We start from the raw sequence: 14,002 nt of genomic DNA on the forward strand, positions 1-14,002 counted from the left end.
CCTCTTCGGTTCAGTTGAGATTCAGAAACGGTTCCGTAACGTTATAGTAATCGTGCAGTCACGTCGCGTTACAGAGTCAAGTCTAGTGAGATCGGGTTAAAGTCCCTTTCGAATCAATTCATAACCTTATAGATTCCGTTAGTTCGGTATATATTCTATTTGGCATTCAACAATCGCCATCTAACCCCGCATTGCCAGTGCGTCAACACCGTGCAACATAGGTAAACAATTCCTCTAATTGTACATTTATTATATTCATTCGCGACACAAACAACAACACTTGTAATCATTTCAATTCAGAATAAATTGTCTTGTTTGTTAACTCGCGTATCCTTAATTATTGCCTAAAATCCTAATATAATAATTGAACGTTCCCACACGATACAATCTAACCGTTCGGATTGTATCAATTAAATTATATAGAAGTTACGAGGCTTACTAATCTTAGATTCAATTCAACGAAGATTTTTCCAACCTAGTGGCTCCTCGATTACGCATTGAGTGCGTCCACGAAATTATACCATCCTAGGCGGATCCCCGATTTCGCATTGGGTTCTTCCGTATCCTAGCAGCTCCCTGATTTCGCATCAGGTGCGTCCGCGTACCTAACTAACAATTGAAACCATATTCCTGGGGTAAAAATCCCCTCGCCGGCCTCTCGCGTCGCTCATAGCCCTGGCTCGTAACAGCCAAAAGAGCAAAAATAAATTACGTTGTCCATGAGAAACACTGTAGCTTTCTCTGCCTTAGAATAACAGACCAGATGTCATCGGGCCCATAGGCCTGGTATTTGTCGTACCCGAGGACCAGAGCAATAAACGATGCAGGCCTGGGTTTTTCCCTTATTTCAAGTGGACGAAAGATTTCTCTTTCGCCCCTGCTTTTTCTTTTCTTCACTTCGAGTCCGTTAGCCGAACTTGTTACATCGTCCTTCCGCGCTGTTTAATAAAACAGCTATAGAAAGAATTCTCCAGTGAAGTCGATTATTTAAATACCCAATCCTAATAAATTCAAATTCAAATTCAAATTCAAATTCAAATTCAAATTACAATTACAATTAAAATTACAATTCAAATTACAATTAAAATTACAATTCAAATTGCAATTAAAATTAAAATCAAAATCAGAATGAAAATTACAGTTACAACTAATATTAAAATTAAACTTAAAATAACTTATTAGTAACGTTTATGCGGTCGGACGCCCTCTTCAGCCATAATTGTATTGACGTTTCTGAATCTCTCTTACTGCCGTGGATATTGGCCCTTTCTGCAGCACCTTGAATAAGAATTTCTTTTTTTAGTGATTTGCATACGAATCATCGTTATTATGGTAACACCAAAGTAAGGGTAATAATTACACATTACGATCTCCGCGATCTTGGAGCAGTGGAAGGGCTTCTTCCCTTTCCTCCCCATCCAACTGTACTGCAGAGCAACTTCATTGGTTAGGAGGGTCGTCAGTACTCTCTTCACGAAGGAATACAAATTGTCTCCTCCTATTTTAGACATTTCCGTAACCTAAAATAAAATTTTATTAATAGGACATTCTGTTAACTAAATGAAAATGAAAATGAAAGATCAATTACTATTAGTTTATTTATTACATCTGTAAATTGTACTTACTCCATAATCAAATTCCTTCGGATTGCTTAGAACTTCTTGAAGCAACGTTACCTCTTCTAACGATTTTAGCGGGAATTTTAAATTCGGGAATTTGTTGAGAAACGACACGCTGCGTGATCCTCCTGCGTTATTGATGTGTGTTGTCTCCTTCAGTGCTCGCACCTCTGCTAATATTTCTGTGAGCAGAACTATCGTTAAATGGTTCCCCTTGCAGCAGTTATTTTCCGTTTGCTTTCCTATTAATTGTTTGTTAGATATTATATTTTTTAAAGTGAACTTATTTATCTCTAAAATATTTTTCTTAACTTACCAATACTACACTGCTTATCGTAATGTATCTCATCCTCTTGCCCCTCTCCCTGCGATTCCTCGCCAACAGAGTGCGAACAAGTGGCTGAAAAGAAAATATATTTTGATTAAAAAGATATACTAATTACAGAACCAGAATGATTTATAACTGTGAATGTAATATATAATGTTTTATCGAGTGCTTCCTTTTGAATTGACATACCTATGTTCCTCTGTTTTTTCAAATCTGGAGCAGGGTAGAAAACTGCTGCCTTGTCAGAGGAGGTACTGTCTTCTAATGTAAACGCTGGCCTCTTTCTTCTCTCCAATGGTGACTCTGCCTCCGATTGCAGATCGCTCGTCTCCTCTGCGGCCTTTGCCCTGTTTCTGGCCTTCATGTAGTCATCTAGAAGCATTAAACGAAAACGTTACAAGCGTTATTATTTCAATTGTACATTTAGAGTGTATAATAATTGTAACTTACCGAAAGTGCTGTTTCTAAAAATCTTGACCTTGTACTTGGTCCATAAATTGTTACTGGCCTCCATTTTTTTGATTGCGGTCATGAAACGACCCCGTTGCAGTGGTGGCCAGTAACAATTTTCGCCCTCTAACCACTTTGTTGGCACTGCCTCCACGCTGCCATCTTCGATGAACTGAACCACCGTCCATGTTGCAGTTTCCATTGTTTACTTGCCTAGAATTTAAAAATACAGTCAAAATTTCTGTGGCATGGTTTATAAGAAAACATACTAATTTAAACATGTCGTACTTGGAGGCTTGTTATTGTAAGCCGAGATCCTGTTTAGGCGTCCGGTGCGATACGGGACTGTGTCAGGGCACTTAGGACATAGGCCCGATGGCGGGCCATAAAAATGGGAAAATTCCCATCGCCGACGAGAATTGTGCCTGCAGTCAGTCACAGCCGAAGCTTTGAATGATACGGACCTTTCTTCCTTCACTGTAGTTTTATATACCAACGACCGCTCCGCCTTTAGCTAGATTTAAGATTCCTACAAAACATTAATTAAAGAGATATATACGAAAATTAAGAGAAGTTATATCAATGTAACAAATATAGCGGAAGAACATAAGCAGAAACACTAACGATAACAAATAGTAGCAATAAAAATACTTACTTGTCTGAATATTACAAGAATGACGATGTGGAATTATGTTGTTCTCACTTCACACACTTGCTCCTGCTCCCAGATCGATTCACTCGCAAAATTACTTAAAGTGCCGAATACGTCTCCGGATGGTTCCACGATAAGTAATGAGAAGTCACTCACGCTCACTAGAAGACACCCTCGCACATCCCCACTCCGCGGCCATATCCCTTAAGAACAAGGTATCGTCCACAGTAAAGACCCCTAACTTTCTAAACATGTGTCAACGAAAGCTCCCCATCGGGTGTGAGTACAACCTCAAGTTGCCAGCCATCGCACAGTGGCGAATTCGGTCGAGTTCGTGGCCAAAATTCGAAAACGTTGTAATCAAATTACAAATTAATTACGTGAAAACTCTTTTCCTGGGCACATTTGATTCGAAATGAAAATACGAAATAACCTATTTGGAACAATTCATTTCGCACCGTTGTTTTCAATATTGTTGGTTGAAAATCAAAATTATGTATTTTACTTAAAATTCGACGAAAGAAATGATCCCCAGACTCAAACCTGATCAACAAGTCATCTCATATAATTTCGAAGAACAATTTTAAAATGATCCCAAACAAATAAAATAAAACAACGTGTTATTTTAAATAATTTTTCAAATAATATCATTTCAGAAGTTCCGAGGTCTGAACTGAATATAGATGAACTCTTTCATTATGAAACTTTTAGAAAACGCATTTGAAACGAATATTGAAATTCATGGAATTCAAGAATAATCATTCTGGAAATATTGGTCCACTCTAATACATTTTTAAAATACCATGAATGTTTTACTGAATTTGCTGTAATACTTTCACAGAAAAGAAGAGAACAGTTTTTAACTTTAAAATAACTTTATTTACATTAAAATAACTTTAAAGCTGTATCTTGATCATTCAGCTTATACATAATTATGTTTGGACAAAATGACTATATTCCATTCCTAAGTAATTTATGTTTTCATATCAGGATGCACGGAGTATTTTCAATTTCAATAATAAATATTTTCATCTCTCGAAACGTATTCATTCTGCGATACAGATTTGCTGCATAAAACAATCAAGCAGTTTCATGTAATACCACCTGAACGGCGTGTAACATTGTGTTCTCATTATATAATTTATAAATTATTTTGTGACATATCATCCGCAATCCGCAATCTATTAATCACTTATAGGGTTGTTATGAAAAAAAAAAACAGTTTCATTTTATAAGCAAGGAAGAGGGAAAGAAAATGAAATTGATTTTCGTTCGCTGTAGAGATATTGCTAGTTTATAGAAAACTATGAATTCTGAAGAAACATTCTAAGTTTATACTACGGTCACGATTTTTATCAGCTTATATGTATATCCCTCCGGGTGGTATGGCCATTTTCTTCTTCTCAAAGTTTGTTGTCTTTTTTTTTACTTTTTTAGCTTTGATAGAAAACTTATTGTTTTTTAACATACGAATTGTCGAAAATGTTAAAATACCATATATCTTGAAAGGCAAATAATGACAGAAAGTCTGGTATTATTTTTAAATATGTTATCAATGAATATATCAGTTTAACACAATTTTTCATAGCATTTTCATCTGAACTATCCTCTTCCCCCCATTTCTTTTCAACATAATTATATGGTTTTCAGTAATGTAAATGTGGTTCCACTTTCTACACTTTCCTTGTTATATGAAAAGTGGTGTTGAAATACTTAATAATACTTTTTCTAATAATAATTCTATATCGAGCAAGCTCTTCACCAAAGACACATTTTTTCTCGTTTGATATCAAAAAATAGAAAGACGTGGATAATTTAATATCAGGTACTTTTTGCAACCATTAGATATTCAAGTACTGCAAATAGAACTGTGCATCATCATTAGGTTGACATTTTTATGCATTTCTTGCTCATAAAAGTCGCCTAAAGAGAATAAGATAAGGAGCTTCGTAGAGTTATCCTCTTTTACGTTCTTCTTCATCCGCAACCATTGATACTGGAAATTCTTAATTTCGCCTTAGATTTGCAACTGTTGCCAATGAAAATGCAAATTCATATAAAAATTGGTAACAGTGCCAATGTTACGCATTTATGACAACAAATGGGTAACTGCAATTTGAAATTACTATTAGTGTAAATCTTTCTGTAGCTTTTTCATGCAAAATGCACATTTCAAATTTTCGTTATGAGCACAAATAAAACAGATAAAAATCGTGACCTCCACTTTTTTCATCAAAATTCCGAGCAACAGCAATTTCAAAAAACTAATCCTTCTAACATCTCAAAAAAAAAGAGAAAATTCAAATCGTTCGGTCCAATTTTTGAAAAAGTTATTAACTCTGAAGCCTCCCGTTTGAATATAGAAGCATGTGAATGGGTTTCCGTTGAATGAAGCATTGAATAAAAATTCGATATCGTCGCATAGGATAATTGTTATAATACCTTGTCGGCGTGACAATGCCAAAACAGAACAGATTTTCCAATTGATTGGCAACAGTTGAACAGTTTACGGCGCTGTAGAATCGTTGCGACAATTTTGATCGGTTACGACACGATGTGTCTGTGTCGCTGAAATTCCACGGTACGAAAATACAATTTCGGTAGACAGGATAGAAATCGAACAGGAAAATAGCCTTCACCAGAGTCTATTTCACGTGGGCCACATTCGGCAACGAACAAACGCATCGGCCCGCATACATTCTGCCTTTCTAGAGCAGGAGACGCCAAAGGTCAAGCTTCGTTTCTCTCGTGCGTCCCCCGCAATCCACGAGCGAAAAAATAATTTGCGCCCTGGTCAATGAAAATCCTGATTCTCGGTGCTCACGATTAAACTGCGGATTTTTATGTGGATTTCATGATTTTTCTATTGAAGAAATGCACAAGCACTATGTCAAAACTAGTAGACGATTTTGCAAAAGAGTTCGTGTCCGATCCGAAAGTAAAACACAAGCGGCTACACGCTTTAAAATAATGTCTCAATACCATTCAATAAGCCAATGAACTCATTTTACGTCCCGCTAATGAAAGCGATCAATTGTTCGTATGATAGAAATGGTGTTAATCCAACCGAAATTATTTTATGTTTTTTCTTTTTTATGTTTTCGACTATAAGAATCCACTTAATTAAGCGAAACGATCCTTATTAATCTGGTCACGACGTCGAACGGTTTCAACTTCCTTCCAGTAATTAATTAGAAGTTTGAAATTCATTTTCTGAATTTCCAGGCAGTTGCGGATCCGCTGCTCGGTATCTTCTGTATGCCCTTCACTCTACTTGGCCAGATTTTGAAGAATTTCATCTTTGGGATTATGCTATGCAAACTTATATCGTACTTCCAGGGTACGTATTGTTTAATTAAGTTCCATCCAACACGAACGACCCAGGTTCGGGGCCTATAATCTTCTGGGTTTTCGTGTCATTTCTACAAAACACATCTGCGCAATCTACATTTTATATAAATTATTAAAAGTTGAACTATCATCATTGTTGTGTATTCAACGATTACCGATGACTAGGCTGCAGGTCTTCGTGCATTTACAGTACAAAATTTACCTTGTTTTTACAATAGGAAATTTTAGAGTCGACGAGGAAAATTTTCTCTGAATTCTGACTTTCATAAAGTGACCTGTAAACATTCTGCATAAAGATTGGCAGTCTAGGTTCATAAAAATTGAAATTTTTCTACGTACCAGAGTATATTAAATTATTGTACATACACAGGGGCGGCGGTGGTTCAGCCGAGAAGGGGGTGATTCTACATGAGAAAATGAGTGGAAGATATACAATAAAATTTTCTCATCCGAAGCTTCGTTTTCGAGAAAATCGAGTATGAAAATGCAGCGAACACGCGTTATTCGATGGGAAGCATCCTATGCCGGAATCATTCGTAACCCGTAACGGTGGGGATAAGCTCGAGCGACCATCAATACATTTTATTCCGACATACGACGTCGCTTTTTATTTCGAAATAAGAAAATCGCTGTCCCCTCTTCGTCTTCTTCATCCGAAGTACAGGAGTTCGAGAGTTGAACTCGATTTTCACGAGAACGAAGCCTCAAGTGAAGAAAATCTAATTTTTCATTTTCGATTTGTTTCTTCACGTAGAATCCTTTCTCGGTTTTACCACCGATACTGGGACACCCTGTACATTATTTGTTTCTGTGAATAATACAAGTGAAAAATAAAAATGATTTAGTAACTTTTCAAGTTGTAAGTGAGATTAACATCTGTATGGAATTAAAGGTTGGTCGATTAAAATTACGTCGAATCTTCTACGTTTGCCCGGATTTAATATTATAGTTAACCTGAATAAATACGGACTATTATTTGTTAAACTGTAAAATAAAAAGAATGACATTGAATTTTCAAGCTCGTTGGAGAATTGATCTTTGAAAAAGTGTCATCTGAAATTGTGCACGGATCTTGGATAACAACTTGAAAAACAGCACGGCAGAAGAAATTGAATGTTTTCACCCGTCTGTGCTCCAGATTTCAGTCCCTTCCAATTATTCTCGAGGATTTATGACGAAGACAAAGCGCGTCCGTATCTTTAGAAACATTTCAAAGAAAGAACTGCGGTAAACTGCTTAGTGTATGCAGTTGCCGCATTAATCTTGCGAGCTGCAACGCAAAAAATTGTTTCCGACATGCATTTCCTTCTCGAGTATACGCATGTCATTTGTACATGTTTATCGTAATATTGCACTCAACGTATTAGCAATATAAATGTATTAAATGTAATAAATTTGGAGAAGTTCGTTAAATACTAGCAGGACTTATCTGCAGATAAATTCGAAAGATTCTTTTGCACTGCGCAGGAAATCGAAGAACCGGAAGGTGGTAAATCTTTCGTTGACAACGCAATAAAAAATCAAAAAACCACAGAACCACGAACCCTTCACAATGAATTACGGCCCGGCCAGTCCAAGAAATTAACGAACCGAGAAGAGAATGTAATCTTTCGTGAAGTGAAAACGTATCTGACGATTTCTGCTCCAAAAGTTGCTACACTAAGATCGCTAATGGTTTGGGGAATCAAGTTCACGCTGAACTCGGTCGAAGAATACGTCGCAAGAATGATTTTTATGGCCGCGTTCCCCCGAAAGGAGTCATTCGTTAGTGAAATTAGTAAACAGCAAAAAATCAATTTTTTAAAACACAAAATCGGAGGAGATAATAATTTACACTCGACCAAGACGGGGTAAGGGACCAAATTACTGAGGGGGTGCCAATTACTGCGCCTGTATTAATTATACTTACTTTTAAAGCGTAACGAATATTAAAAAAGAGATATTAAATTTTTTCATGAAAATCAGTTAATAATTTTGTACAGCTCACTTTTAATATTCGTTATGCTTTAGAAATAAGTATAGTTAATATAGGCACAGTAATTGGCACTCCCCAGGAATTGGGTCCCTAATGAGAATAGATTAGTAATTATGGGGACATGTATACGGGTTAATAGCATTGTAAAAATTCTTATTATCTGTTCTTATTGAACATTAATATATTGTAGAAATTAAGAGTGTGAACTATTTTTCTGTATAGTCGCCGTTCGCCTTTAGTTTTCGAGATATTTGAAACAAGCTGTGAACACCGCTACAGTGAATTTTGGTTATACATACTTACACGTCTGCGGCGGTGTTGCATCAGAATGGGAATGCCGTTTATCGACTGTCTCCACCAACACATCGCAACGATCGAAAAGCAATTTACATAACAGGTCGATCTTGTCGAGAAGGCTCCTGAATATTAAGTCTTCGAGACATTTTCAAAATTCTACGTATATCAGTGAAACTGCAGCAATAGTAATTGATAGTAAAACGATAGCAAAGTAACAAACATTGAGAAAATCCGCTGAACTGCATAATTACCTATCATTTCTTTTTCTATTTAATAATGAGTGTACGGCGAGTCCCAAAAATGTCGAAAAATCGACTGAAAATGTCGCGTCCGGTTTGAAATTAAAACACAAGCCATTGATTTTCAAATAATGGTTCTATTAATTAATTACATAGTCACCACTATTTTTTGCAATTGTCTCCCAACGTTTTACAAGCTGGTAGATTTGTTTGTTGTATAAATTACGTGGTTTTTTTCCAAAGAAGATCTTGAAGTCTCTGAAAACCGGGTACAAACGTTTGCAATTATTCAACAGAATTAGATGGAGAACTGTGAACATCATTTTATCGGATAAAACGGTTTTAGTTAAGGAGTTCTTCGTACGTAACGAGCGTTCTCGTGTCGTCCACGTTTAATTTCAACTCAAATATTTTCTTTAAATTATCACTCTCCTCGTAAATCTGGTGTTTGTTGCGCTCCTCCTCGACCGTCTGCGAAACTGTTTGACTCATACGAAGCAGACGGCACTCTTAGGAACTATTTACATCGTTACACCAGTTCTGTTCTAATTAATTAGTTTTCTCAAAGAAAGCCTGCAGAGCCTAACATTGTGGAGAAGAAGTGGAATACCATGGAACTTTGAACGAGTATTTCGAAAACAGTTAAAACGAAGAGACTCGGATGTATTTTCAGTAAAAATACTCCTCTTATAAAGAGGTGCAAAAATCGTTCAAAGTTTCAAACTTCCGACTCGAGAATCACTGGAATTATTTATATTATACACTATTGTGTCATTTATTTATACAGAATTCTTAAAATATTTCATGCGTTAGATCGTCAAAATAAAATTTGCGGAATTTTTATTGTTTATTTAAGATGATTTTTTATTTGAATGGTCGAACCAGGATTATTTCGAATAGTTTTATAATTATTTATAATAAATATAACAAGGTGTAACGTAGCCGGAGGAATCAATAATAATATTGCATATGACAATTTTACATTAAACATTCGTCACTATATTCATTACCTCGCACGTATCAATCATGCAAAATAAATTGCAATAGCACTGCACCGCAAGTTTCGAAAGAATTGGCGGTGATCCATCCAGTGTATGTGATACGTAGTACAATTTAATACCGACCAGTATTATCGTCGCAGGAGACAAGAAAAAGTTCTTTGAATTAAATGATATCTTTTATCCTTGCCAATGGTATCTTTCTCTCGGGCAGTTCAGGTATTCAGTGGAGGGAACTAATGTAAGTTACGTAGCGAGAAGGAAATGTGAGATTTCCGTGGATTCCCCGTTAAGTGGCCATCTGGCCGAATAGGGAGTGAGAGAGAAAATTCCACAGAGCAAAATCACTTACCGTAGAAATAGATTAGAAAATCGGTTGAGCAAGAGATACGATCCGCCGTGATCGAGCTTCCGGCGTAGATACCTGCGTCGATCCCGGGCATGAAAACAAAATTTAAGCGCCGCCGTGATCTCAGTGCGTGCTTTCACAGTCAAGGTAAAGAACTTTATTAGGCTACTAAATTCTTAAACTGCCAGATCGATTAGTTTCTTTCCCGGTACTGATTCCAAAATTCGGAAACCCGAGTTACGGATACTAGGGTAAGGAACCCAATTACTGTGAGGGTACCAATTACTGCGCACTATATTAAGTATGCTTATTTTTAAAGAATAATGAACATTGGAAAAGAGATATTAAATTAAAAAATTTTTATTTTAAAATAAGTATGATTAATATAGACACGGTAATTGTTACCCCGCAGTAAATGGATCCCTTATCCTATTCAAGCTTCTTAACCGAACTGTTAATTATACAAATTAATTCTCGGACTTTCCGCAGAAAAATTAATGTTTATCTATTCGGAATCAAATCGCAATTTACAGTAGCATCTCCGTAATTGTCGTGTCGTCGGCTGCGCCAAAATACAGTTTAGGGGAATGCCATAAAATACAAATTAAATGCAGCATAGACGAAAATATGCGACAGTAAAAAGTGTCCTCGTGTATTTCTCTTCGTGCGCGTCAACTCGCGCCGACTGCCGTATCCAATAGTCGGAACGAAATCCTCGAATTTCATGGTACTCGAGAATCTGCAGAGAAGGTCCCTCTATTGTTTTCACAAACCACACGGACGCTTACGAATTGTGCTACTGGTTTCCGGTATTTTCCGCTAAACTAGATTTTTACTGTCCGACAAGCTCGCGTGGCCAGCGTTTTTACGAAGTAGAATTAGCAGATCGTGATCAAACGCATCAGACGATTCCTGTTCAATAACACTCGCGCCCGCAGAATTTTCAATTTCCGGGAAACGAGGCGTCGAATGAAAAGAAAATTATCCTATATCTCCGACTTATTTTCTCATGTAGAATCATCCCCTGCACGCTTACACCACTCTGGGACACTCTGTAGACATATGGAATAAAAAAGTCCACCAAACTCTAGAGTCGTTTTTTAAGAAAACGATTGACTCGAGGCATATACTTTCTTTGAAACCTTTTATCCTCTCGATGAGTAGATTACGATGCTGCAATAAAAAATTTGACCTTGAAAAAACCGATCAAGGACAATTGTGCACGTAATTTTGTGAAGGTGCAGAATTCACTCGGATAGTTTTTACACATAATTTTGGTATACCCTGTACATTGATACGGAACGAAAGTCGTTTTTCAAGAAAAAAAATCCACGTACAAGGGAAATCGTATTACCTGAAAAAGCACTGTATTCTTTTATGTTTGTCGACCACTTCCGAACGCCAGCTAAGAGGTTCATCTATAAAAAGACCGAATATCACCTTGAAACTTTGTAAACGAGTATCTAACGGGATGCAGTGTAGTCATTTTGACGAGACTAAACAGTTATTTTCTAAAAAAAAAAAAAACGGTTCAACCTGTACCGGTGTATAAGATGGTCCTCCTGTGTCCTTCGGTTGTGAAAATATTTAATATGCAGTTTGAGTGCAGTTAAAAAAAATAATCATATGTTCAAATATGGACAATTTCTCGAGAACCGGAAGTTCAGTGGTCGAGTCATTTTTGGTTCCGCTGTACGTTACATTCTCAAACAATTTTCTATAAGACAGTGACGGACTTTCTCATCTATTTTGAAACGCTCAAATGAATTAATAGACGGGAGACATATAAATCAAGCACACGTCCCATCGAGTTTCTCTATACTCTATGGCGCGATGTGAGCACGAACATTCACGTGCACAGCTCAACGGTTCGTCGCCCATTGCGATGTGCGTCTCCCCATAAAATCGATCCTCTCAAGCCCTGAAGTTCAAGGGAATTTTCTACTCGTGTGCGCTGTAGCGTTCACAGATGTGAACCTGACCTGAAACGAATGACAATGAGACCCGGTCAACTTTCGGACTTTTCGCTTTTCATATTTCATATGGGACATCAAATTTGTCTCTGTTTTTTTTTCTTTTTAAATGTACTCGATGTCTGGATTTATTTGTCTGGACATGAAAACTAATTTTCACGCTGATAAATCTGGTGACTGTCCCAAACATCTCTACCGTAACTGTTCAAATTTTATCCCGGCCACTGTAAGTGTGAGACTCGCACTAATGCGAGCGAAGCAAAAGATTGCAACTCCTCTAATTTTTTACTTTTTTTTTTTTATGAAACTTCTAGCGCCGTGTTCGTCTCGTTTTTCTAATTAAAACGACACCAAACACGATATAGTCACGATCACAGTTACTCGTGTAACAAGCGATTTATGTTTGGGGCTAGACAAAGGTCGGCCAGCGGAGGAGATAGAGAAGCAGAGGGTCGAAGCGTCTAACTTCGGTCCCTCTTCCTTTCCTCAATCGCTAACCTACTCTACGTTCGACACACTACAAGGAACGTAACACCTCTAACATAACTGTCGCTCGACATGCCCGACGATACGACAGTTACGGAGATACTAGCGGTGAAGCGTTTCTGATAATTGGCTCGAACGCGAACACCAACGAATCAGGTTAGTTAGCACTTTGCTACAACCACGATCAAAGAAGACACGTTCAGCGCGAGTGAACTAGTGCAACCGTAAAGTATTTCGTTTGTCATCGGTGCTCTCTAAGCGACTTGCGTTGGCTCGTTATTCGCTATCTCTCTGTTTCACTCATTATTTGTGTTTCCACTTGGATCCCCCGACGCGATCTATCGTTTCCTACAGGACGAATAACGAACTTCGAAGGGTCTCGCAGTGAAATGTCTCCCCCTGCCCCGGTGCCACGCCGCAAGCCGTCTTTCCAGCTTTGCACTACCCGAAATGTAACATAAGGAAAATTAGCTGTTTTCGGAAACTCCGAAACTTCGAAGGTTTACCGTCGCACCCCGAACAAATGTCGACAACGAATTCACGGATTATGCGTCAATTCGGACGAGTGCAGCCAACGAACATATTCGCACGCCCTCCTTTAGGTGCCGCGACGACGCAAACGATCAGTTTCGAGGACGAAAAATGGAGGCAATATTTGTCATTTCATTTCTTCCGTCGAATACTGGGTTTTCGTGGATTATGGGAAGTGGGCAAACATGTTCGGGAGATTGGGATAAACAAAAGAGACGTGTACTTCAGCGTAGGAAGCAAGAAAATTCTCAAGAAAAGTTCACTTCGTTGGATTTGGTAAAGTGAATTCAAAGAGAGATTCATTTGATGACATTTATCGTGTAAGTTTCGTTTGTCGAATGTAGTTTGCGGATGTTATGACGTAAATGATCCTCACATTGAACCTCTCTCATATCTGTTTATGATTTTTTCACATAAGTAGGCTTAAAAAATGAGAATAATTAATATAGGCACAGTAATCGGGTCTCCAGTTTATGGGGAATTATTCAACAAATTTCTTTCTTCAGACGTATATTGTGAAAATCGGTAAATTCGTTCGTTCGCACTTTTCTAAAGTGAAATAGTTGCTTTCGGCGCCCCGTAGATTTAGTGTTAATGTCGTTGTCTCTGTAATAGAATTAATTCGGTGGAGTGAAGCGTGAATCTCTCAAGCTGCAAAAAGCTCTATACAAGAGTACTATCCGCCCATCTCAGGCGTGTTCACCTCCGCTAGGTAGATTTATCCTCGAACGAAGATTAAAATACTTTAGCGCTC

General features: G+C 37.6%; 1 pseudogene across 1 annotated transcript in view; it reads right to left on the reverse strand.

Moving 5' to 3' along the window:
* Window positions 1-5,101: 5,101 nt before the first annotated feature.
* The window catches only part of LOC143364116 (cytochrome b-like), a 168,546-nt pseudogene continuing 159,645 nt past the window's right edge, over window positions 5,102-14,002 (reverse strand). The window contains exons 2-5 of the transcript XR_013083997.1: window positions 6,427-6,449; window positions 5,874-5,880; window positions 5,492-5,563; window positions 5,102-5,158 (exon numbers count right to left, since the gene is read on the reverse strand). The product of XR_013083997.1 is annotated as a cytochrome b-like (transcript). The remainder of the gene's footprint in view (window positions 5,159-5,491; window positions 5,564-5,873; window positions 5,881-6,426; window positions 6,450-14,002) is intronic.

Source organism: Halictus rubicundus, unplaced genomic scaffold (assembly GCF_050948215.1).
Source record: "Halictus rubicundus isolate RS-2024b unplaced genomic scaffold, iyHalRubi1_principal scaffold0282, whole genome shotgun sequence".
Lineage (NCBI taxonomy): Eukaryota > Metazoa > Arthropoda > Insecta > Hymenoptera > Halictidae > Halictus > Halictus rubicundus.